The sequence below is a fragment of the Ptychodera flava genome, chromosome 2 (assembly GCF_041260155.1).
Source record: "Ptychodera flava strain L36383 chromosome 2, AS_Pfla_20210202, whole genome shotgun sequence".
NCBI lineage: Eukaryota > Metazoa > Hemichordata > Enteropneusta > Ptychoderidae > Ptychodera > Ptychodera flava.
In genome coordinates this window covers 42,305,612-42,332,687 of record NC_091929.1, presented here as the reverse complement: position 1 = coordinate 42,332,687, position 27,076 = coordinate 42,305,612, and the positions used below count along the sequence as shown (strand labels likewise).

The following is a 27,076-nucleotide window of genomic DNA, read 5'->3' as shown; positions in this document are numbered from 1 at the left end:
ACCTGCTGAAACTAAACCCCTGACAAAAAATCCCACGGAAGTTATTCAACTTATTTAAAATATCCTGTCTGCAGAATGCTTCAGTTATTACATAGATCCTACGATACAAGTCTAGTATCCATCAGGTATCTAGTCTAGTATCTATCTGTCTGTTTTGAATTCACTGCTGGTATTCACAGAGCCTTACAAGATCAACCATTATATCTGAAGGGTATTTGATTTACATTTCACCTGTTAGATCAGCAGGAGGGAGTGAGCAAACTTATTTACAGCATTTCATTGCAGCCTTTTTAATTTCGGGAAAGTATATTCATATGAACCTCAGCTGAAAAAAAGTCTGTAAATTTGTATGAAATAATGTAAATTTTGAAAAAATAATTTGAAAATATGAAAAAATGTTGCACGTTGGCATCAAGCACCCCTTCCATAACAATTCTCCATCATTAATATATACAGTACTGATTAATGACTACTTCAAAAGTCCACTACTAATTACAAGTACCCGGTATTACAACATTTGAATTTCTTTTCAAGTAACTTGCAGACATTAACAAATGTATGACATGTCATTCTGTCTCAGAATGTTCACTTAATTTGCATATCAATCTGTTATTCTTTCATTCTGTTCCATTTTGTAATTTAGATTGAGCTTATGATTTCTATACAATTTGAAGGACATGTCTCAGGAAAGTTAAGTTTCAAGGAAAATGTTCAAAATCAGAGAATGTGGCCAGACTCAAACAAGGTGCTGTGTTCATGGGTATCCTCTGTTTGTACATGAAAGGGAATGATTGAAAATGTGCCTAAAATAAGTCTGATTTCACAAAATGTCAGAGTTCTATAGTGGATTGAACCCGGAATTCAAATTGACTACGGTACTAACATAACCACATGCACAAAGGTGAATAGAAAGGCCTGCATTTCCACACGCATTTGTACACTGGATTGTTTGTATCATCATCATGTGATCTCTTGGAAGTACTGAGAATACCGGATACACCGTGCATCCTTTTTATTCGGAATTGGAACCATTGATATACAATACAAACAATTACTTGGACAAAGATTTTTCCGTTAGCTGATCAACAATTATCGATATATCTGGTAAGAATGATGAGAATGGCAAACAAAACTTGTGCAAATTTGTGTCAGCAGCGACCGAGGTCGGTCAATGTACAGCCTTGATATTTAGAGACAATCTATGAACATGATGCATGCTTTATTGCAACACTGTATACTGTACTTGTGTGCCACACAAAAACAGAGCACAATACCGGTAGATGCAGTGTTACAAAACTAAATGTCACTTGACAATTGACTTTCAACTGCATGTAGTAAATACAACTACAAATACAATAAACAAAATTTGTCAAAATTTCTGTCTGCAGTGGTCAGTGTTGGCCAATGTCATGCAGGCGTCGCTATATTTAGTAACAAACCAACGATCATGGCCAGTGCTTTTTACTATGTACTTGTATGCAAGACAAATTTACTGGATTATAAAATCTGATGAAACAACTGCTACATCCCTGAACACAGCAAACAGTTTATAGTATTTTTCTAAACATTGTTCACCATCGATTATTCAATTCTTCACCCCCAGGATGTAAGAAGGAAATATGATACTGGAACATGACAGGAAGCGAAACCAAGAAATAGATACAGTTTGTAAGAACCAAGATTTATGGAGCCGGCAGAAAACCACAAGTGATAGCATCACTTCCTTATCTCTCAAAGAAGAAACTGATAATGGTCCTGGAAGTCTGAAGGGCCGATAATGGTTCTAGAAGTCTGCAAGGCCGATAATGGTTCTAGAAGTCTGCAAGGCCGATAATGGTTCTAGAAGTCTGCAGGACAAGATGAACATGTCAACATGGCCTTTTCCCTCTCTTCACAGAAACACTGACTGCACATGCGACAGATTTTTTGAAAATTTCCAAAAAAACCACCAGAAGAAGCAGTGTTGGGAATTTTCTTCTGTACTCATGCCTTGAATATTAAATTAAACACAGGTTGATACCTTTTTGGACAATTATCAGAAAGGATACCAGCTATTTGAAATAGGGCTGTTCACAATGAGGTCACTGTTTTCTCATTAATATGCAAAAGTAAATATACAGTACCAGAATCACATAACTTGTAGCTTTTGCCGCGCTGTTGGCCTACCTGCTGGTGCGGTAACTTCGCGGTAACACCTCTTTTGTTAGCTGTTGATTTTCTTTGTCCTCGATTGCGGTAAATGCGGTAAGTGAACAATAGTTCCCGCAGCAGTTGCGACATGTACAACAAAAGAACGTGCGGTATTGCGGCAATTGACGAGGTGTTAATGACCCCAAGTTGGTTGCCGCACAGACCTTTTGTGAAGGTTTGCTTTTGCCCCGCCCTCTGAGTTTACGATCACGATCACAAGTTTTCACCATAGCGATCTCGGCAAAGTTGGGTACCTGAAAGCATTTCTTGCATTTTTTTCCTTTGTACTCTTTGTAAGTGTACGGTAATGTACAGTATACAGCAAAACTTGCATTCAGACTCGGCTGGTTTTGATTGCATTTAGACGCGTTCAAGACGCATCCGAGACGCGTCGAAAACACGACCCTTGCAGCTCATCTCACAATGGAAAGATTGTCAAAAGTGCCATTCGTAATGTACATACAATACTCCTATTACCTCGCGTTTTTGTCACGTTCTTGACGCTCCAATTCCTTTCGTCTACTATCATAAAATGTAGCAACTTTTTGCCCAGTCAATGTTTAATAGTGCAAACATTTAGAGAAAAGAGCGATTGATTATATGTTGTTGCTCAAAACTGCCCAGCTAAACTCATTGCATTATCGATATCGAGTTGACCATGCGTTGTTCACTGTGCATGTCCACGAGAAAATCATTATCGAATGCGGGTCTGGCCCGATGCCACGAAGTAATTGCTAATACCGGAAGTAGCATGTACAGTTGTGGTATTGTTGACAAAATGAACAGAAACACTGTTCATTCATGTATCTGCGAGCTTTCAGTTTGACAACAATCTGTTTTATTACACTGTATGCATATGTATTATTGCCCGATTACTGTATTACTGTTTCACCCTTGCGTCCTTTTTACATAGGCATAGGATTAAAAAAACACCAAGAAACGACAGCTCGCATAGGAAATAGAATTTACTACGAAAACCCAGATCTTTTATTTTTCGTCTTTTCCTTTTTTCATGATGTTCTGAGGTTGCGTCATGCGTTAGATGAACGCTACACAATAAAACAGAGTGATTAGTTGATGAGTACGTTGTTACGAAAAACTCATGTCTACGCAGTTTTTAAGTGTTTCTCGTTCGTGGCATAGATGTCATGCAGATGATGGTAAAGGGGCCGAATCGATACTAAATACGGTCTCACATTTATCCCACACCGTTCGGAGAGGTTACATGTATCAGCTATTGTTAAAAACGTAACGATTTAATTCCCATTTGAGTACAATAACCGGACAGGTATAAATGGAATTCATTTTGAATCCAATCGAAATTTACCTCTGCTCTGGCGGAAATCAACCATGGGCAGGCTTTACCCAGCTTTCCTGCAATTTCGATGAGCATGTCATGTCCGCAAATGACATTTTACGTCTTCTTTATCATTGATTGCAATACCAACGAAATGTTTAAAAGGGAACTTCCAAACATAGAGGGAATGGCTCGGCAATTTCAGAGTTGCGTTGTTAATTCTGAATGAAATCACAAATGCGAGTTCGAAGTCTGGCAACAAACTTTTATTAAATACATTATTATTCGATCACTGTATTATTGTTTTAACCACTTGCGCCCTTTTTACACAGGCATAGGATGAAAAGACCAAGAAATAACAGCTATCATGGGAATAAAATCAATTACGAAACCCAGATCTTGTATTTTTCGTCTTTCCTTTCTTTATAATCATTCCGAAGTTGCGTTATGCCTCAGATAAACACCACACAATAAAACGGAGTGATTAGTCACAGTCGTTTTACGAAAAAAACCCCCATATCTACGCAGTTGTAAGTTGTTACTCGTTCGCGGCTTAATTGTCGAGCAGATGATTGTCAAGGGGCCGAATCGATACTAAATACGGTCTCACAGTCACATTTATTCCGCACCATATGGAGAGAGGTAGCACGTAGCGGCTACGGTATTGTTAAAAACCCAACGATTTCATTCTCATTCGAGTAAAATAACGCGATAGTTGTTAGGTCCACGGTCCCTCCACGTGGAGGGACCGTGTTAGGTCGAAAACATTGGCGAGAAGTAAGATAAATAACCCGCGAAATTATCGAGAAAGTGTAGATCGCATCGTCATTGCAAAAGCATGGCCCCCATGACCTTTGGACTCTGCATGACCTTGATCACATAACATTGTCATAAAAGTGGCAATATTGTCGATTAAAGCACGGTCCCTCCACAACTTGTGGAGGACCGTGATTAAAGTAATTTCGAAAATAACTGCAGTGATAAATATTTCTTCTAAAATGAATCCGCTAAAAATGACTCACCAAAAGAGGTTTAAATCTTCTTCCTTCCTTGTTTGAGATCATGACAGAAGCATTTCATTGTAATGTGAACGTTAACGAAATTTACCTTTGGCGGAATCAACCATAGGTAGGTTTTATGCCACTTTGCTGTTCGATTTTAACCAAGGCAATTTCGATGGATATGTAATCTCGTGTTGGCTGTCAACAACGCTTTCAGTGGTGACGCAACATACTCTGAATTTTGTAGAGGAATGTATTCTGAAAAGGTTGCCTTGTCAGTTGCTTGACATGTATCATGTCATTGTCACTTTACAGTACGTGACAATGACATTGTGCTCTTACACTCGGACGGAGATAACTTATCCTTGTCACTGTCGGCAAACGTTACAGCGAAGACAATGTCGTAATTCTACTGGTAATGCAGTATTGTACATGCTGTTAAACAATTAGATTGATTGGGGAGGACACCGTGACCGCAACATTGCACTTTTATATGATATCCTATATTTACGGCTACTAGACTATACAATATCGAAGTTAGATTGGCTTAGCAGATCTATAAAGGGCTTAAATCTCCGATATATATCGGATATTTACTTGCGATTTGACAGAATCTAGTATCGTCTAGTATCGAAGCTAGAGTCAGTCTTTGGAAGTCGGGTTTGGCCAGAACTGTGAGGTGGTGAAATCTCACCGCAGTCCTGAAAACGTCGATATGTCAAACTTTGGTACTAGATTGTAAATATCCGATATTTAAAAATTGTGCAAAGTCGCGCCTTCATGTGATTGGGAGAACAAATGTTCATGTACTTTTATAAGTGCACATTCATGAGCTGCCTCGGACATTCATGACCATGCATATTCCATTCCCGACTTTGATAATTCCCGACACGAATACACAAAAATCATGTACAACGTAACAATGCACACAACGACGCAATCGTACATACTTCAGGGGCGCAATTAATCTTAGATTTATTTCTGGAGCTTGCTCAGTATAGGCATCACTGCACATCGCATCGATATGACTTTCTCACACCAGAATTTCTTTACTTTGAACTAATATTGACATACCGGTCCCTTCACGAACACATGGAGAGAGACGCAACGGTGCGTTCGTAATATAATAGAGGTGTACCTCGATTGTAATATTAAAACTGTGTATCTCGTGATCTTTCCCCGGTCGGATAAAGTCACCTTACGGCAGCACAATCATACACCTGCCTCCGTTTGCCGAAGCCCATAATTGTATTTTACACTGCTGCGTCTTTGCGTAGCGGCAACGAAATACCGGTAGACACAAGCTAATAAGCTTACTTCTGAGCGTAGCAGCCATGTTTGCTTCTATAAATGCCCAATCTGACAGGTTGCGTAGTTGATGACGGTATCAATACTTCCGTGATATTGCTCATTTTCGGAACTGGATTTTTCAACATAATGACATGTCGGTTGTTAAATTTAATTATTTAGTTTTTTGTTCCACACAGAGAATGAATATCCAGCGTTTTAGTGACCAGTTTAGTCCCACTGTGTAATACTTCTCTGAACACAGTGCATGCGTGAGCGCTCAGATAATTTTAAAAACGGACACTGGACAGACAAGCTTGGCCTTCGCGCCTCGGTAAGATAGTACGCCAATTCGGCTACCTCGGAAACATCAAGTCAGATCTTTTCACAGACAAATAAAACTGAATTATAAGCAAAATCAGTTCGCCGATGAAATCTCTTGCAATTTTCTACAACATTGTTACCGTTGACTTAGCTGGTACGGACTCATATAACCAAAGTCCCTCCACCCGTGATATAAGATATAAACTAGCGTACCATCACGTTGACATAGGAGCAAAGTCGTACGTGAAAAAAGTAAAGGAAAACATGCAAGTTCTAGGTTTTCAAACAAATTTTATTGAGATGTAAGTTGATTCTCATTTCCTTGTCGCTAGCGCTCCCGTTCAAGACCTGAGTAGAAAGGACACGTGGTTTAAAATGTAATAAATTGACGGGGCACCATTCTCTTGGATTTATTTGGTGCTCACTGTTTATTTTTTTACCCAAATTTGTAATTTTTCTAACAGAACATAAAACCAATGGAGAGCACAGTGTCTGTTGCTGGTAGTTTTATTTGTTTTGTTTTTAAATTTTACTACATTTGATCTGCGAGGTATAATCATCTCAGAACGAGTTAGTTTTACCCGGGAAGACAACTTTTTCAAGTTACCTGTCCTGGTGGGTGGTTGCAATGCCCACGAATTTCGAACACTGGCTTTTGTAAGTTTTCAAAACTAGTAAAATATCCGTGACAGACTCGAAGAGGATGTCTCCTTGTGAATGTCCTTGAACCCATGACCGCGAGCGTCGTTTTTTTCTATGCGTTCTCTTTGTATAATGATCGATATACGTACATATAGCGTTGGATGGGTGATACCATTTTCACGAAGTGGTAAAAAGCAGGGGTATGCAAAAATGTCGTTGCCAAGTCACAAAGAAATTCAACCGCAAATCGCAGTGACAATGCAATTCATAGGATTTTGATCAGTTCTAAACTAAAACTTGAAAAGACCAGACCTTGTCCATATTTTTTCATTCTTTAATTATTATTATGAGATAAAGTGAACATCCCCTCCTGAAGATAGTCAGGGCCGGATGCTTTGCAACAAGTCTGGTACGTGAGTTGTTCACTTATGTAACATGTACATAGCGATGTGTAATCGGCGACCCGACCGCTCTGAAACAATTTCGAAAAGACTATGACTGTAAAATCTTGTCTTTCCTTGTTCACTGTAATAAGCAGCGTGGCATGAATGTCCCACGTAGATTTCTAAGTGCCATGCCCACACGATGTTTCCATAAACATGCCAGACTGGGCCTGTAGCTACTTCGTCAAATCGCCATATCCCCATTCTCGCGAGCCACAGCATAATTCTGCTCCGCTGACCTACGCCAAAACGGGTAGCGCTGAGCTACTGCCGTAAAGAGGCACATTTATTACGACGATGAATATCCCCAGCCGGTTCCCTATGTGTGCAAAGACTACTTTTTAGGAAACATGCAAGTCAACTTCCCAGGCGCGTTTTATCGAGCGGCTGGTCGCGATGTGGACATGTCACTTATCGCATGTAATCCCGGCCACTTTGACAGTGATTTTCACATGAGTAAAGTCCGACTTGTTTGAGTATTTTACATGTATTAGTGATATACAGCATTGAACAGCTTAGGAGTGAACTTTTGACGATGTCGGGACCCTAGAAAATTTCACAATCTACCTGTGCTTTGAAGCAGTCTCCAAGCAGCAAACTGTCTCGCGTGAATTGTCTTCCATAATCGATCAGTAATTTAGTAAATTATTTTTGCTGTGTTATTTCCTATTAATTCTACGAGGGATAATAAATGGTTTCTACAGAGCTTCCGTTAGGATATTCAAACCTGCGTAAGGCTGTACGCAAATGTTTTTATTATTCGCGTAAAATGTATCAAAAATGCGTACATGTAAGCACTTATAAAACAGCTGTATACGCCATATCGAAACTAGTTCAAAAGTCAATGAATAAAGTGTTCAATAAACATCAGCAGTGACAATTTTTTTGACGAGTTTTACAATCTTTAATAATCTTCTGTTCTATTCTCTGACGACGGTATTCGTTTCTGACTAATTACATTTAGATTACAACTTCCGACGAGCTCTTTGCTGCCTGAACTCTATCGTCGCTGCTCTGAAGTCAAATGCGTAAAGTTTTGGGCCTTTCATGGTTATAACTATCAGATCATTTACGGCATCTTCACTCAGATAATTACGTTTCGATGTTTTTAATCGTGTTTTGGGTACTGAACCCCCATTCACACGGGACAGATGAGACTGGAATCACGGCTGACTTTGCAATATTTGGTGAGTTCACGATAATCGTTGTAAAGAAGCGTACAGACCGGCCATTAAACTATTATTTCTAAGTCTGCTTAGCATTAGCTTAAATATTCGACGCAGAGATCTTCAGGGTTTACAAGCCCGAATTCAAAGAACGTATGCAATTCTGGGGTGAAGAAAATGTAGTTCTAAGAAATTACAGTTTAAATTCAATCTCGAAAAAAGACAAACAATCCAAAAAAATTCAACTGATGTGGGGTTATTACAAGGAGATATAGGTCGTGTACACTGTTATTCGGCGAAAGTAACACTAACTTTTTCAATTCTGGCGCCAGATTTTTCACCTGTAATGAATATATTTAGTCTGAAAGACCGTTTCTCAAACTTCCAGTTAGACCGGCTCCAAGTCTGTGGGCATATCAAAACATATAGTAAATTGAAGGACTAAATATCAGTAGACCGTCGGGCTAAGTTGTAGGGCAGTTGGGATTGATCGCCTGGCTTGGCCAGCTATGCAGTTACCATGACTTTTTGGAACTTAGCTTCCGAGAAAAGCCAGGCGACTGGGAGCCAGTTTAACTTCCGGTAAAAAGCCTGGAAGTGAAGATACAGCTTGCAGCTTGACAAGCGTGAACAAGGGCTGATAATTTATGCAAAACTCGTCAAGTTGACGCTTTGAAGGCTCGTTGTGCGAAAACAAAAGCGATTTTAAAATCCAAGACTGCTTTTTTTTTGGCTCAGTATGTACCCAGCTCTCGATTGCCGTTAACGGAACACCAAGGTCTATTGCATACAGGTAAAAGTCGCCACTTATTCACAGTAAAATTGCCAAAATATCTATTTCCAATAGTAACAAAGCATAGACTTTAAAACGGATCCGTTTTTAAGGTCTATGAACAAAGATGGTCTTGATACCGTAAACTGCGAAACCTGTCCGATCGGGCATTTCAAAGCGCAAACATGGGTAACTGCCTATGCCACAGCGCACATCGTTGTGTTAGACTACAATTCTTTCTATACTAGGTTGCGGGGACTTATCTGACCATACTGTCATAGAGGCGTCTTTGTCCGACCGGGAAACATAAGGAGATACGACAGTTCTAAATATTACCATGGCGGTATATTTCTATAGTATCAGAGCACAGTCTCTCCACAGATTGTTGAATGACAGTGACAAAAGTTAGGACAAACGATGTAAAATAGGAAAGTCATGAGCACTACACTGATGACCAGTTGTATTTACAGACTCCCTGTTAGTTTCACCATGGAGGTAGGAAGCTTCTACCTCCATGGTTTCACGATCGATCAAGCAGATTACGCAGCGCATGGGTGCCTGAGGTTTCACCAGTCCGAAGAGAAATAAATGCGTCTGTAGAATTATTGTTCGCAATTTACTGTCATTGAAGGCTTTATAGCACTAATCCTAAATTATCTCCACAAACTTTGACGCGGTCACAAGGGAGTACATGGTCATTTTTCACCTCCTCGCATGATACAAACATGAAGCTATGGAACGGGTGTCATGATCGGTTGACGATAATTTATGAGTGAAAATGAGGAAAGCTTATTTCAACAAAAATTCTCCATTTTTAGTCGTGGATCGTACTTGTGGAAATTTTAAAACTGTATTTGAGCATATACCAACCACTAAAGTTGAAATGACTGGTACAGATCAGTGATCAGTTCCGAGTTCACCGGCATTCACTTCTTGCATTGAAAAATAGAAAACATGTCTTCTGCGATGTGTTGTGGCATCAACTTACCACCGGACCGTGACTCACCTGATGGTCACAATCATCGAATAAATTTCTCTTCGACATCATGTCTCTCTCAGATCAGCGATGTCATCTTTATTTAAGAAATTTATTAAATTATCGATCGGATTCAAACTCGCAACATACCGCACCCGGCCCACCCAGCCAGAGAATATTTTACAGTGATAGGCTATTTATTGTGTTGTGTACCAAGAGAAAGACATGATTTATATTTCCCTTTACAATTTTGGCGATTTGGTGCTCAATTACTGTGAATAGCATGCTAAGTTGCCACCTTTCCTGTCTTGCTGTGTAGGCCTACAGCTGACCACTCCGTGAAGTTCAAATTTGCATTTATATTTGGTTTGTAGTAGGCCTACAGAGTCGCAATTTCTTCAGCTGTGGTTTTGAAGCTGTCAATCATTCAGTTGCCGCACAAGTTTCAACATTTAGAACAATAGAATGCGATCGCAACTAGGTGTTACCGCAGCATTTGAGTTGCCAGTGTGTTGCCGCACTGCTGTTCCGCATGTTTTGAGGCATCAGTGAGTTCCCGCAAACGCGTTGCCGCAGTGTTTGCGGCAATAAAACAATGAGAAGTGGGCATGAAACAATAGATACCGCAGACCTTGCGGGAGAGAACAATGCTACCGCACAGTTACCGCATGTTTGCCGCGTACCGCAAAATGCGGTTACAAGTTATGTGATTCTGGTACTGTATGTATGAGTTTATAGATTACACTTTTGGAAACTACAAATGCAAGAACAATGAAAACGCTATTTCATAGGTGACTGCTAGTGTAACAATGAACACTAAATGGCATATTAACGGCTCAGACTACAGGCTGCATCAACAGCCGCCAAATTGCAACGCCGAAAAAATTTGTCCACATTTCTAGCAGCAGTATAGTGTCTGTCGCGCTCGTGTGACGTTAACCTGAAACCGCGAACACCACTATTGAGATGAAATTTTTCAACAAGAAGAAGCTATGACGTTTTCGTCATCTTTCTGCATGCATGTTGCCTTGCTTTATGTACCCTATACTTTCGCAAATGTCTCTACGCATTAAAATACTAATAAAATTTGTTTAAAATACTACAATGCATGTAACTGTTTTGCATGATAATTGTATCATATCCAATGCTTTGGTAACAACCAAAAAATAAACACATAAAATCCAATCTCCAGGTATTAGTTGAAATACAAGATTGTACCATTCTAGCACATCTTGCTTAGGTTTAAATAAATCAATGAAATAGGGAATTATAAAACACTGGCTTCCTAAGTTTCATAAAAGCTAATCAATATCTTATGATGCAATTTGAAAAGATGGAAAAACGAACAAAACATCAATTAATAATGATGCTATAAATAAATGATGACACAGATAGTATTAAAGCACCATAGAGATAAAAGTAAAACACATAGGTATATGACTCCAGATGAAAATAGTTTTTGGTCAAAGTCTTTTAGAAATGACCTAAAAATTGTAAAAAGAAAAAATAAAACAACATTACTGTAGTAGTCATATGAGATTTACAGTGAATAGCACTGATCGCAAATGACGTCACATTTTCTCTCATTAATATGCATAAAATTAATATTTATCTGCATTTTCAGCATAAGCGATGAAAAGATAACCTGCTAGTGTTACAATTGCTACAAAAAGTCAAACTGATTCCGATGAATTTATGGTTTTGACGACAAGCTACAAAAACAGCCGCGCATTTCGAAATTTGGTAAACTCAGTAATAATTCAACCCCTTCCCTTCCAAGCCTATACCATTTATCCAAAAATTTGGCTGCACATGAAATGTAGAACTATTCAGAATATTACTAATGTAAATACCTAGATGTGTATTTGGTAATCTGTTCAGGTGAGTCTTGATGTTTGTGTACAATTCACACACAAACTACACATGCAGACAAAAATAATATGAAGCTATTTTTCGTTATACTGCATGCCAAGACTAATGCTACAAAACATGGTGCCCTGATCAGTTCAAAATGGACAATAGACGACCTTTACAAAAGCATATTGCATCTCCAAACGTTGTAAAAATCTGTAGCATGTTGTATGCAAATTAGCTTGTGCACAGCCTGGCTATGTGACTGTGATACCAACATTCCACAGGGATTACCTTGTCACCTCCCCTGAATCCTCATTTCAGGTGACTGCCTCATTGTTTTGGTCCAAATAAACAGACCATACCACGTTAAAGGGGGGAGAGGTACAAGGCCAATGAACAAAGTCAATTGTACAAACTAAACTGTATCACACTTCTACAATAAGGTCAGAAAAAGGTATGACAAAAATACCGATATGCAAATATTGCTCACACGTATTTTTCACCTTCTGGTGTTATATTTATCTCTGTCTGCTCTGCAGTGTAACGTATACCTACTGTTTTGAAACCATGAAACGGATACTTAAAATTTATATAAAACTATAATCTACATCCCTCAACTTTGACATTTCAAGCAAAAATATCCCTGAACGATGTTTAATATTCTCTTTTGCTACATTTACATATCATGTGAAGGTTTTTAGGTTTTACAGTACATCAAATTTTATATCGTTTTGAAACCAATATATATGAACTTTTGACCTAAAATTTCATATTTCTCGTGCCTGCTGTTTTTTTTAATGGCATGTCAACAATCCATACAACTTTCATTTTTCTGAGTTTAGCGACGTAGGAACCCATTCCTTGGCTGACTGGTTTGGATATCCTTCACAAGGAAACATTATGGATGAGAGAAGACAGGATATCATGTGGAAAATAATTTCCAATAATTATTTCCATGTTACTGTCCATCCTATTCTCACTGTGTAGAATGGGTATCCTAAACCATCCATGATGCCTGACACAAATGACATTACCGTAAAGGGGACCCGGAAAGATGAAGCTAACAATCACAGCATTAATGTCTGTCTCTCTCATCACAGTGTCCACCTCACCTTTACATTCATCATCGCAACTATCAAATCATAAAAATCAACGATATACGGCAGCAACCTGCCGTCTGTCTTACTGTCGAGAGATCACAGAAATACTCACATTTCAGATCAACAGTTGTCACATCACCAACTTCAACAGTTCTTTTCTAGTGAGGCAGGTATCGATGTACAGATCAGACCCAACCCGATCCTCAATTACACTTCAACCTTCACAGATATTGAGCAATATTGTTAGCCCTGCTCCGCTCAATGCCATCAAACGAACACTGACCCCTTAACTCACTTACTATTATCAGTTCTATTAATAGCTCAGGCACACAGACATTACTTTCCTATCTTTTAGAAAAACACTGTTTGGTTGGTTTTTTGTTTATTTTTATAATCACTTCCAATTAAAAGTTGTTCATTAACTCTATGGACACCTGTCACATTCATTTGCAAGTTCATTGGCATTTTGAAAACTACATACAATCTTCTAGACCACGGTAGTAGGTCACGCTGACATCCTGTTTAACTTTCACTTCGCCATGCAAGGAGTTTTACCGAGGATATGATACAGGATAGCTGAGCTCTCAAGACAAAAACAGCACTACAGGAAATACAATCTCATACTTTGTCACAGAAAATACCACCACAAGTTGTATAAAGTCAATGCAAAATTTGAAAATCACAAGATATGAAAAGTGTCTTTATTTAAATTCAAATCTTATTCTCTTAAAAACATCATGTTTTTTGTTGCATGTATTTCAGGTTGACCATAATGGTACTGTATAAACACACGTCGCTGTACTTTGGGAAGAGATAATTGATAAAAAATATTGGAAGGTAATCTTTTTTGTGTTTTGATAATAAGGTCCTAAGCAATTTCAAAAATTTTAATTCAAAGAAAATATGGGGGGTGTGAGGCAAAAATATAGGGCTAAGCTGTTCATTCAGCATGTAAGTTTAAAGCATGCCCTCATACACTAGGCTGTGGAAAGCCACTTGGGCCACTTTGGTCCTACAAAATTTGCTTTAGGAAGTAGTAAGACTTTCTGAATTACAGAATCTGATCATACAGTGCTTCATGCAAACAAGTGCTGTCCGTTGTGGATTCTTGGCAATGACAGTATCCACAATGGACAGCACTGGCTTGCATGAAGTACTGTGTGATCAGGTATGACATTGAAACAAAAAAGGCACGAGAGACTATCAACACTCATATATGATTTAATCCTACCAAGTGTATAATAGGGAACATTTCTGTGAGTTTTTTGTGACCGCAGTTTGGTTGAACCCTTTGAGCACTAATTTTTTCCTGCCAAAATTTTAGTGCAACATTTTACCAATTTTTATGAATTTTTCTGTAGTTTTTTTTTTGATAATTTTGGACCAAATGGACATCACATTTCATTGGCTACAGTTTTTTTCTCAAAATTTTGCCAAAAATCTGGGGAAAATTGGCTGCGGTTTATTTTATAAAGGGGACAAAAATAGACTTTGGCGCTTAAAGAGTTAAGCTTCAAACAACAGTATACAACTGAACAACTGAATGGAAAGTCCCTCTCTGTCACAATAATGCCAAGCCACTCTCACTATTAGAATACAGGGCATGTACTTTCATAAAGAACTTGAACTTAGGGTAGTCTTCTAATTAACGTGGGATATCCCTACATTAGCATATTGATTACCTCTTTCATTATTCATGATTCTGTGAGTGGGTGGAAGTCTGATTCACTGAATTTCTAAGTAATTACGAAGTTCATTAAAATGACTCATTGGAATAGATCCTTGAAGTTCAACTGCTTGCACTATGATGGATTTTGGAATGGATAGTGGAATTACGTAAATTTTTATTTTTCAAAGAGTTTTAAGTATATTTGAGTTGGCAAAGTTCCAAATATCAGATGGAAGTCTGTAAATGTTTTTTACGTGTAAATAAAGGAACTGATTTTGCAATTAAATATTGACTGAAAAACAAGAAATATCATTCTCTTGATATTTTTTCTGCTTAAGAAGTATTTAAAGTATCACATCAGCCATAACAAAGTGCAAATTTAACCATTCCTGGCGACCTAATTTCCAATACTGTCCTAAAAAAATGTTGACAAATATTTATTTTTGCATATCAATGAGAAAACAGTGACATCATTAGAAATCAGCTTTATTCTTCGCCTACTTGAGAGGCACTAGATAGACTTTCTTGAAATACAAGGGAAATCATCTTTTTATGAGTGATAAACTCTCATTTCAAATGTAATATGATATTAGAAATTAATAATGTAATAGTTGTAACCATGGCTGGAGGGTAATCAGAAAAGGCCAGCTATACTTATTGGTAATTTCATAATGACACAAAATGTAAAAACTCAATGCAAAACCCATCATCATTATGAAAAATGTAAATTTACTGAATATCAGAAATTTATATTTCATATTTCATAGGAAACTTAATACGGCACTAAAACTGGTTTAAAAGACTGACATTTTGATTCTTGACACCACTGTATAGTGTAATGTCATCACATTCTTCATAATGATATTATTTTTTAATTAAAATCAGCACAATTAGCCATTTTTTAATGAGCTTATGGTACTTGTCTCTTAATGCAATACCATATTCATTTTCAACAAACTGCCTTATTTTATGTAATATCATAAGAATGTATCACAGAAATATTTTCATAATTACATTTAACTGCTTATTAGTATCGTCATTTCAGATATAGAATAATGAATAAAGATAATTGTTATATGGTTATTACAGGTCATATCAGATAGGAACAGACAGGTTATTCTGGACTTTTTTCTTCAACTCTGCTAATATGACCAGTATAACAAGTGATATGGAATTAATGATAAGAAAATAGACAAGGGGATCATCTTCAATGTATTGATTCTGCTTTACTTGACTTGTAGAAGTTATTTGTTACCTATCCAATGTTCTGCAGTCTCACATGAAAATTTACCAAATCTCCTAGGGATATTAAGCTTGTGACCAGACACTGCAGAGATTTGGCCTGGCTGCCCTCAGCACAGTTCAATTAGCCTGACAGTTAAAAATTGTCACGTTTATGTCAACAGAGGGCGCTGTTTAAAGTTAACTCAACAGTTCCACTGAGATCATTTTTAAACACAAACTACCACAGCAACTCTAGCCAGGATTTTGACAGTAGTTTCACGGTTGGTTTTACCTAAGAACTTCCTGTTTCACTGATAGCACCATCAGTTGCTAAAAGATTTATTCATCCTTTTGACAGAAATGCTTTTGTGCGGTCTCGTTATTTGCAATAGTGCGGACCTGCATACAGGTAACTGCAATTGGGGTAAACAGGATCACCCATTTGGGAAAACTTTGCAACAAACCTCATTCTTATTATAGAGTAGGAGCTCTATAATTGGAAACAGAAATATGAGAGTTAACCATCTCAAAGCTATGGTTCGATCCAACTCTATTGTCTTCTATGACACAGGTGGACCCTTACAGTAGGAAATAGGGGAATTTGAAATGGTTAAGAATTCTTAAGCTGTTCGGTGACTCCAAATGTGACACAAAAGCCAGTGGCCGCACACTTAAGGTCTGGAACTGTAATTAATCCAAGATCAATGATGAGGACGCAAGTGGCTTTTCCTGAGAACGTTGGTACAATTCAATTTATCAACCACTTAATCTATTGTTGTTAGGTTTATATGTTTTTAATCAAATTCCCTTCAAATGTCAAAGTTTTACAACAAAGACTGTATATAACACACACCCCACACACACGCACACACGCACACACACACACACACACACACACACACACACACACACACACACACACACACACACACACACACATATATATATATATATATATATATATATATATATATATAATATATATATATATATATATATATATATATATATGTATATATATATACAGAGCATCTGCAAAAGGAATGGTTTGTAGTAGAGTGCTAACAATAATGGTTTTGATTTGTCACCAAGACGAAAGAATTTACAAGTTTTGTGTGAACATGACCTACAGTACTGTGTTTAATCAAATTTTTTATCCACAGGGAATAAAAATATTGTATAGAAATACCCCAATAAAAGACATATTTCACAAAAATGACAAAAAATGGTAACTGTATTTGTACCAAGGAAGTGAATTACAGTACAGCATAGTTTCACCTTTTGACCTACATTTGGAAATTGTTGATAAAAAAAATCATTCTAGAATAAGGAATTATGGGAAGACTGTTAAAACTTTCAAGAAATTATAAAAATTTTAGAAAATAACAGGGTTACATTTGCAGTGATGAAAGTATACAATATCACTATGCTCTCACATTCATGACATATTATCTACAAAAATACAAAACAGAAAGGTCATTTTATAAATTTCTGAATTCATCACTGAAAGGACAATTTTCTCCTTTCATTCCAAACTAGAAATTACACTGTCAAAAGATGAGACATCATTTCATGAAATTTTTGCGAGAAATATTCGATAAATGACAAAATGACCATGATTACGTTACCTCGGCTTTGGCGGTTTTGTCAAAGCACAGTCCTGCACACAGCATTGCAATTTCTATGACAACACAATGCTCTGCGAACAGAGCACAAAGGCACACTACCTCACTTACGCACATAGCAGTTAATATTAAAACTGACACACACAAAATGAAAGGCCACCGAAACAGCCTATCAGAAATGACATGGCCTCCTCCGTATCAAAACTTCACATTCAATTCCAGAAAAAGACCTTTTTTTGCCACATTTTTAGTTCAACATCCTGTACATTCAAATAAACTACCTTGTTCTCCTAAGTGTCTTTAAAAACTGTGTCACGCCACAAAGAAAATTTCATTTACCCAATCAACTGTGTTATCGCACGCACATATGCCCAAGTATTTCCCACAATGCTGATAGATATCTTGCCACTCCCGTTTATCAAACTATTGCTTTTATTCCATCACAGCGTTTTTTCCTGTGCCCCTTTGCAATTTCTTGTTGCCATGGCAACAAAAATGCTCCAAATTAATGACATTTGTGTCAATCAAGACTCCATCTGGTGCGTTTTAAAAAGTGACCGACCTCGCCAACCAATAGAGCAATCGTTAATCTATCTCTAACAGTAATGCCTCGCAGAATAAACCTTGTATTGCCTTGTCCGTTTTAATTGACCGATCTCGCGAGGTATATGTTTAAGTTCTTTTGTCAAAAGAGGAAGTCATTTAAGATTTCTGCCATTTTAAATTCTGAAGGAGCAATATTTGCTTCCATTCAGACAAAAAGACGCAGTGGGATGTCTAATTTCACATCCTTATGAGCCGTATTGTATACGGAATTTGGAGTATTGAATACAGAGTTTGGAATTTTTATATGCGTTTGAAGTGCAACAGCATATGAATGAAACGTCCTTGCTACAGACCTCACGAATACAATGGAGATAACGCCAATTTAATGAACTAATATCACGTTATTCTTTCACAGTTACAAATGAAATCATTGGCATTCTGTTTCCGAATTTAGTTATTCTATCGTTCACAGATGTAAATATTAAGTTAGGAAAAGCAAATCCAATTGCTAAAAATACAAAACAATGAATATCTTTAATAAAATGGATTCACTGTAGCTATCTTGGAAAGCCGTATTTTACATTTTGAAGGAAGTAATTTTGATCTAAAACATAATTTTGGTTTCTTAGTAACGATACAATGGATCATAATTTTGGTTAAAGGATACATATACAATGCCAAGGAATTTTTTGTCAATTTATCTTTTACTGTAAGTAATATATTAAGTTTCAAAATGAGTAAAATGTGTAATTTCTTTGTAATCTTATACTGGTAATGTGCGTCACTAAATTTATGTCATTTTCCTTCCAGCTCTTGCCGTGTGTTTGTTCCCTGCAGGTGCCATTTACACAAATTAGGAAAACAAATTCCGTAACTTTATCATGTACCGGTGTTTGATTGGCAGTTTCTATGGCAACACTTTTCATGTGAAAGAAAATTGAATTAATATGTGTATTTCGAAAGCCAAGCCGAGAGAATTTTCCATGCATAGCACTATATAAAAGAAAAATTATCCAATAATTACAACTAGAACTCTTGCGTTTCCTAACTTCAGTATTATTTTATCATTTTGATTCTCTTGTCGTGTGTAACTTCGCAAATATAAGAAGAACATGGGTACATTATATGCTTAAGCACACTCTGTACGGTATGTACCTGTATGACAGTAGCAGTTTAGGGTATATATGAGAGTGAATATCTGTGCATTTTATCTCATTCATCTTGATTTCAAGAAAACAAACAATTCATTGGTTTTGACCATATCACTACCAGAATCTCATTATGAAAAATTACTAACATCAATGGGCAATCAAAATGACTGTAAAAATGTTTATAACTTTGAGGGTAGGTTGAAATCAAGGTTTTCACCACAATGTTAACTTACTACATATCTTATGTCCTTGCTCTCTAATCAATTACCACAAATACCTTCCAGAACATAATAAAATAAGTCACCCAAATTACCAATCAAAGCATTTCTTCCATCTTTCAGTCAAACATGATGTATTCTCACTCAGAGCAGAGCAAATATCAGTATATTCCACAGCCAGTGCAGTGTGCTAGTATTATTCAAATCAAATATTTGTGTTCACGGTTATGTCGAATGAGCCATCCAAGTTTTATTCTGATTCAATGCCAGTTAATTTCATTACACATACACCACACCAATATATTCATTCTTGACATGAGCACAGGTGTACATGTATTCCAAAACAAAACCTTGAATATTCAAACATCTAAATATGTCTAATAAAATACTATTTGTAAACAATATAATTGAATACAGATGACGCACTGTGATGAAAAAAGTTAAATATTTTCTATTGCAACAAACTTTGGGCGAAAGAACACGAAAATGCATTTGTTTCATAGAACAAAAATTATGAAATTACAAAAAGTCACAGGTATTGTTCCAGTAAAGTGAGAGCACTTGCATTTCAGAAATCAAACTTTTTGAGCTGGTCAATAGTGTGTAAATATGACTGTAAGGTTATAAATCATAAAATAAAATCAGTAAAAGTGACACACTTACTTACAGTATAAATTATAATGTTCACGTAACCTCTGACACAATCCATACACGATCTAACCAATACCCAACAAGACTACCTGTACAATATTATTTACGAGTTTCAAAATATCAAAACTGCACCTGATTTTTAATATTACACAATACCGGTATTACCGGGTCTTTCTAAGGCAAAGATGAAAGTTCAACAAGATTCGACCTAGCAAAGAGACAACACTTCTCTTCATCTAAACTGCCTGAAAAACCATTAAAAGCAACTTGGAGTCCTTACCTCTTTGGTTCCTATGGTACAGCACGATAGGAATCTATTCAGAGCGGCACTGCTTCACAGAAAACACTCTCACGGAAGACATTAACAGTGAACATGATGTTAACAAGTAAACACTCTGTCTGATATTGTAACGCGATAAACTTACAGAGGCAGTGGAAAACTCTCTGGGAGGGGTAAATATTTCAGTTGTTAGTTCCGATTAGCAATCCGTCATCACTTAATGATGGGTAACATTAGATCCCGAACGTCCTACCGGAATATGGCTTCAAAGGATTTTGCTCCGGGCAGGGATGGCGTGAGTCAAACAAGATTACAACTTTATCTTTTGTTTTTGCAGAAAATCACTTCATGAAAAGACCGACTGAAGTCTGGGATTTCAAATGGTGAAGACATTATAGCATTGGAGAAAACCTGATATTTTTGTTGTAGAAATGTTTTTATCTATTTATTACTAAAAGCTCCCTAAGACAAACTGAACAGTTCCATAAGGACAATCGGGTCTTAAATTCTGCTGGTGAAAAATTTCAGGACTTTGAAGGTTTAGCTTTTTCACATATAGAGGAATTATCAAAAAGTTCAAGTCCAGACCTCTTGCTTTGTACTAGTCTCTTAGCACAGGAAGGAGTTGATGATGACGAAAGCATCATGAGACCCAGTAGTTGGGTAGCGTAACGGACTAACTGATGGTGAGTTTGAGAATCCAACACGGTGCTGTGCCCTAGAGCAAGGCACTTTACTCCTCATTGCTTCATGACTGTAGTCATTGGATATACCGGTAGGTATACTGGATTATGGGTACAGGTACAGTACCTCATCCTATGGGTGATGGGTACCTCATCCTGTAAATGGGCTGTCACCCATCGGATGGCCATAGTAAATGACAGGTACCTATCTTCTCAATGAGCTAGCTCATTGAGAAGATAAGGCACCTGTCACTGCGACCCATTGGATGGGTACAGTGGGTTACTTCAAATAGGGCTGTCACCCATTGGATGGCTGGAGTAGGTGATGGGTACCTCATCCTATCAATGGGCTGCTTACCCATTGGATGGGTACAGTGGATTATGGGTACTTGTACCTCATCTTATGGGTGATGGTTTACACCTCATCCTATCCCTGGGCTGCTTACCCATTGGATGGGTACAGTGGATTATGGGTACACGTACCTCAATCTATGGGTGATGGTTACGTCATCCTGTAAATGGGCTGTCACCCATTGGATGGCTGTAGTGGGTGATGGGTACCTCATCCTATCAATGGGCTGCTTACCCATTGGATGGGTACAGTGGATTATGGGTACTTGTACCTCATCTTATGGGTGATGGTTACGTCAAATAGGGCTGTCACCCATTGGATGGCTGGAGTAGGTGATGGGTACCTCATCCTAAAAATTGTTCATTTACGTCATTTCAAAGTTTAACATTTCACTTTGAAAGAGTCAGTACAATTGGCCTCTTTGAAATACAAACTGGACCAAAATTCCCTTTTTCCTGTTCAAAATTCTTGACACTGCTTGTCTTAATTTTAGTGGTGTGGTTGAATCCACAAATCAAGATAGAGGGCTAATAGGGGGATATTCCATCAGAATGCCAGCCATTCTCAATGTGAAACACATTTCTACATTTTTGAAGACACCGCATAAAGACGTGGCAGAAAGTAATACAGGAAAATCTGATGAAAACTCTGATGAATACACCGCAATCCCGGAAGCACTACATTTTCTGACTCCTAGATTTCCACGGAATCACCTTTCCCATTCAATCCCCTTGCAGGTGTTTTTCCTTAAATTTTTATTGACGTCAGTAATTACCAGATACACTCAGCACTGCCCTTTAATGTCACTGACGAACTCCATGGAATTTTTCATAACAATTACAATCAACGCCTACATTAATGTTTCTCATAAAACACTTTCCATAAAATATATTGCCTCCCAGTATTGTGTTTTACAGCCTTCTTTTACTGATACTTGCACTGAGGAAGTTGAGAGTTTTTATTGCCTCTACTTGCTATCAGGTATGGGTCACCTTTGAAAATGTTCAGAGAAAAAGAATTTTTATTGCCTCTGCTGATTATCAGGTATGGTTCAGCTTTGAAAATGTCTGGAGGAACACCAGAATTTTTGGATTCAGACTATCCCTGAATTTCTGTAACATTTGCCATTGTCTACCAAGGTATTGCTGGTTAAATGACAATCTCCCATCTTAGGGACCTTCTCAAAAATATATGCACACATTCATGGACATATTTTTACCCTATGGATGAACACACCACAAATTTAGGTATTTTGCTGGAAAACAGCATTTTCTTGATACTTTTCAACCACAGGGTCTGTACCTTAATACAGATACTTACATTACAGCACACTGTCTTCAGAAAGAAAAAATGCCGTAATGGAAATATCAAGAAAGGGACATCTCAAAAAGACAGCTTCTCATATTCTGACAGTTCATCTAAATTACCTTGTGTGATGTGATATCAAATATCCTGAAAGATTATCAGAGTAACTTCTACACCAGGGATAATGTTTTTAATTGTAATTTCCTACAAGTACTATATTTATCAAAGAGAAAAGAATTTTCATAAACGACTTTCCATTGTTTATCACTCAGAAAGCACTGTTCCATCAGGGTGGCATTTGGGAGAGAATGTGACCAATCGGGAGCAGTCAGCAAAACACATAAATCGTGTGGATGAGGACAGGAATCACTTTACCTTTTCAATATTTGCAAAGTGAAGCATGACACACTGCCAGAATAGGTGATTCAATCACCAAACAACGCTGCTCAAACAATGCGTTTGCCGTACAATTATTTTACCAGTGGACAAATCAATACTTCTCAACACCAGCTGCCCGGTGATGTCTACTTTACAAGAACTGATGCATGGCAGTCTTTGCTTTGATGTCTTTTTCTCTCAATTCACCTGGACGATTTTAATCACATCGAAATTCACCTCAGAATTGTTTTCTCTTCAGCGTGGTTTATCCCAACGACTGACACATGATGAATGAACGCGATGCCGTTCCTTGCGTTTCTGTAAATTCTAATGCTAAACTGTAAGGCTATTAGTGCGCACAACAAATATAAGCTGTCAATATCAACCGCTAATGTGCCACAATCATCTGTCACAACAATGAAGAGTATATTCCCTCTACGTACATGGCATATTGAATGCAGACGTACACCATTACTTTTCACTGACACATCTGTAGCGGATCATTTGAAATTTCATTCAATCGCACAACGCTGCCAATACACCATGGTTCAAATCCTATTAATGGCAGTTCTACATTTTTTTATCTTGTCTATTTTTTATTTAATCTATGTGGAAAATGAAGAGCGTTAATATTCTGAAAGATGCGATGATTGAGGACTGGCAATTGTATATTTGAATACGATCGTTCCAACGTATGTAAGCAGTGTTGCAGCCAGGAATTTCAAATGAGGGGACACAGTTTTTGGGAACATTTTGCACATCTTGGGGACAACATCCGTCAGTTTTCAATCAAATTTTGTATTATTTTGTAACAAATTAGTTTCATAAAACAAAAGTCAAACTTACGGGACCGTGTCGCTATGCTTGATTTCCAGGCAAGTACATGTAATTTTAGCAGTATACTTCATCTGCCGCCAATCAGAGCTCAGTTGGACTACAAGCAATTTAAAATATCATTCTGCCAATCAGAGCTCAGTTGGACTACAAGCAAGTTTTAATATCAAGAGCAGCATTTCAATTCTCTCCAATCACAGCTCCAAAAGTACAAGAATATAAACTTCAAATTAATCGTGCAAAACAATGGTCATCGTCAGTAGCGGATATTTCTTGCAAACTACCAGTACATCCAACACAGTAAACTCATGCATGTACCTGAGGTGACCCACAGTATGTGAGAATGCGGGACAATAGGTTCTGTTTGGGGGACATTGTCGCAAAGGCGCGTCCTGGCTGCAACAGTGTGTAAGTTTCATGAACCAGTTCTAACAGGTAGCCAAAATTTCATCACAATTTCAACAAATCCAAATGTTAACATCCTTAAGACTCCAGGAATCAAATTTCTGTACAACCTTTAATGAATGATGGGCTGTAATAAATATGACATTTCATATAATTTTGAAAAATACAGAAAATACATATTCTTGAAAAAATATGTATTTGTTGGTCATTATGGAGTATCTTACAACTGCTTGGCTATTGTAACCCATGTCAAATGTCCCAGTGTATGAAAATCAAAGTGTCCACTTATTATGCCCTTGTAGAACATGCAGACATGACGCAAATCGTACCGGTATAATCTGCCCCAGAGTAATACCGAGTCAATTTTCTGTTGTGATCTGGGTACTTTTTGAATGTTTTACGCAGCATGCGTCATACTTATAAAAATTCACATTTAAGGAGACCCTGCAGAAATGTTACAGTTGCCTTTGTCTGGCAAAGCAGTGAGCCTGAGAATTCAATTCTATGCTGGAACTGAGATACAAAGCTACTATCATCGGCCAGAGCAACTGAGTAAAGTCAAGGGCTGTCAATGTTATGTCTTTTGATTTATTAGTTAGGTCAAAACCTACCTCACGATTAGATGTTCCAAAGACTATTACCAGGAATGAATGTTTGTTGTAAGAATTTTTAGATTTGAGTCCGTGAATTGTTGACATTTTGATAACCTGACCCCTTACTACACATATCATCCATGTGTGTTAAATTGATACCTCAGTGCATTAAACCTAAAGAAAGGCACGTAATATATTGCTTTGGTGTGGAATGAGTTATTAAAGAAATAAATTATCAAAAGTTAAATAAATGCTGCATAAAAATAATTGGGCAGAGAGAATTACAGGATACTAGGGCAAATAAATAATCGTAGTACCACGAGGTCAAACCTATATTCATATTACATCTGTACTCAACTTACCATGTACTAAGCTGTTCTGATTATTTTAAATGAACTTTTCAGTCTCTTTGAAGTTGATGATGCAATGGTAGCCATGGCAACAGCTTGGTAAATGAAATTGTTCTTTCAATACCCCAACAAAGAAGTCAATCACGTCTCACAGATTTGCGACATCGCCTTGGGTTCGATGATGAAAGATGAAGTCGTTTTTACGACCAGAAAGTGAAGTTTTCAAGATATAAAAACATTTGCGTCAGTTCTGTGACAAAAGATAAAGCTGTTTATAGCAAAAGTTTTAAAGATTTATTTATGTTTCAATTAAAACTGAACAGAAACTACATTAATGCCATTTAATCTATCCACACAGCTGTTGCTATGGGAACTAAAGATATTGATACAAAAAATGCAGTCTGTACTGGTTTTAATCAGATGTCCTGAATTGTTTGAATGACTGACACAGGTATATTCTGATGATTTCAAAGTACGACAATGATGAAAGATTGACATCAGAGACTTCTCTCAGAAAAGAGGATGTATATATGGAGGATTTTGTAAGGTTTTACTTGACACAAACATCGTTGTTTCCATGGAGAACCAACAAAAGTGCAAACATTGTAAGGTTTTCTCACTTACAAATGTTATTCTGAATTCTGAGAATTAACATCTGCCTACATACCCGGGTATATACCTCAGGGTACATGTAGATTGAAATGTATCATTCTGCGAATTACACTGGCATTCACATTACTTTTATTTTTTTGATACTAAGTTTAATGTCTGAAACTTTCTCGAATTCAACCAATTGTTTACTGAGTTATACAAAAATCGCACAAATTGTTCACTGCACTGTTGAGAGATTTTGAAACATCCATCTTTTCAAAACCTGATGTCGGTTTGCTTAAAGCTTTGCTCTACTCTTGGTGATGTACAACTGCAGGGTAAAAACCAATGTTGGACAAGGATTACGATATATTTAGATTTATTGTGTACACAGGTTGAGCAAATACCCTGAGAATTTGACAGAAATATGACATGCATATGACATGCATATGAGCAATAAATGAACTTTGCCAGTGTCTTTATTCACTTTGTAAGGTTGATATCTTTACTCATCTTCAAACTTGTTATTACTTATGGTCTCAAAAGAGTTCACGATGTGAAACAAAAAAAAAATATTCAGCACAAATAGTTGTGTTGAGATGACGTCCCATCTGGAATACTGGTGACATGGAATTGCTGAACACCAAGCAGGATTATAGTCAAGATTTTATCAGCTTTTGGCCCACAGTTCATCAAAAAATTTTCCCCTAAAATACAAATTTTAAGAAAAATTTCCAAAGAATAGACAGGCATACAATATTAAGTGAGGATTTTGAAATCACACTGGCACCCAACAATACTAAAATAATGCCCATGGCAATTCAGTCTTTGTAAGTAGAGATGCAATTTCTACTCATGTGGAATTCAGGTGTTCCTGTCACTTCAGGTCATGTTGTGAGAGAGCTAAGAGTACTTTCATCAAAATATACAATTTGCAAAATCTGAGATACCTTATCTATAAACTGTAGTACCTCTCTCTCTCTGGAGTATTCCTAAGATGTGATGACTCACAGCTATGTTTGTTCTTGTCTTCTTTACTCAGGTGTGCAGAATAGTAACTGTCAATATCATTTTGTTACGCTGTATTAGTTTGTATTTGAGCACACTATTTGGCATATGATGACAATTCCAACAAAATGAAAAGTTATTTATTTTCAGTTTTTTTTCCT

The 27,076-nt window shown here is 37.2% G+C and overlaps 1 protein-coding gene across 11 annotated transcripts in view; it reads right to left on the bottom strand.

Moving 5' to 3' along the window:
- The window catches only part of LOC139121240 (neuron navigator 2-like), a 303,220-nt gene that overhangs the window by 172,846 nt on the left and 103,298 nt on the right, over positions 1-27,076 (bottom strand). The window contains exon 1 of one of the 11 annotated variants that reach the window (XM_070686054.1): positions 13,165-13,332. The exons of 9 other annotated variants lie outside the window; for them this stretch is intronic. The gene's annotated coding sequence lies outside the window, so the exon portion shown is untranslated. Of the gene's footprint in view, positions 1-13,164; positions 13,333-27,076 lie in introns of those variants that run through there. One more of the 11 variants, XM_070686035.1, reaches the window with a different exon arrangement.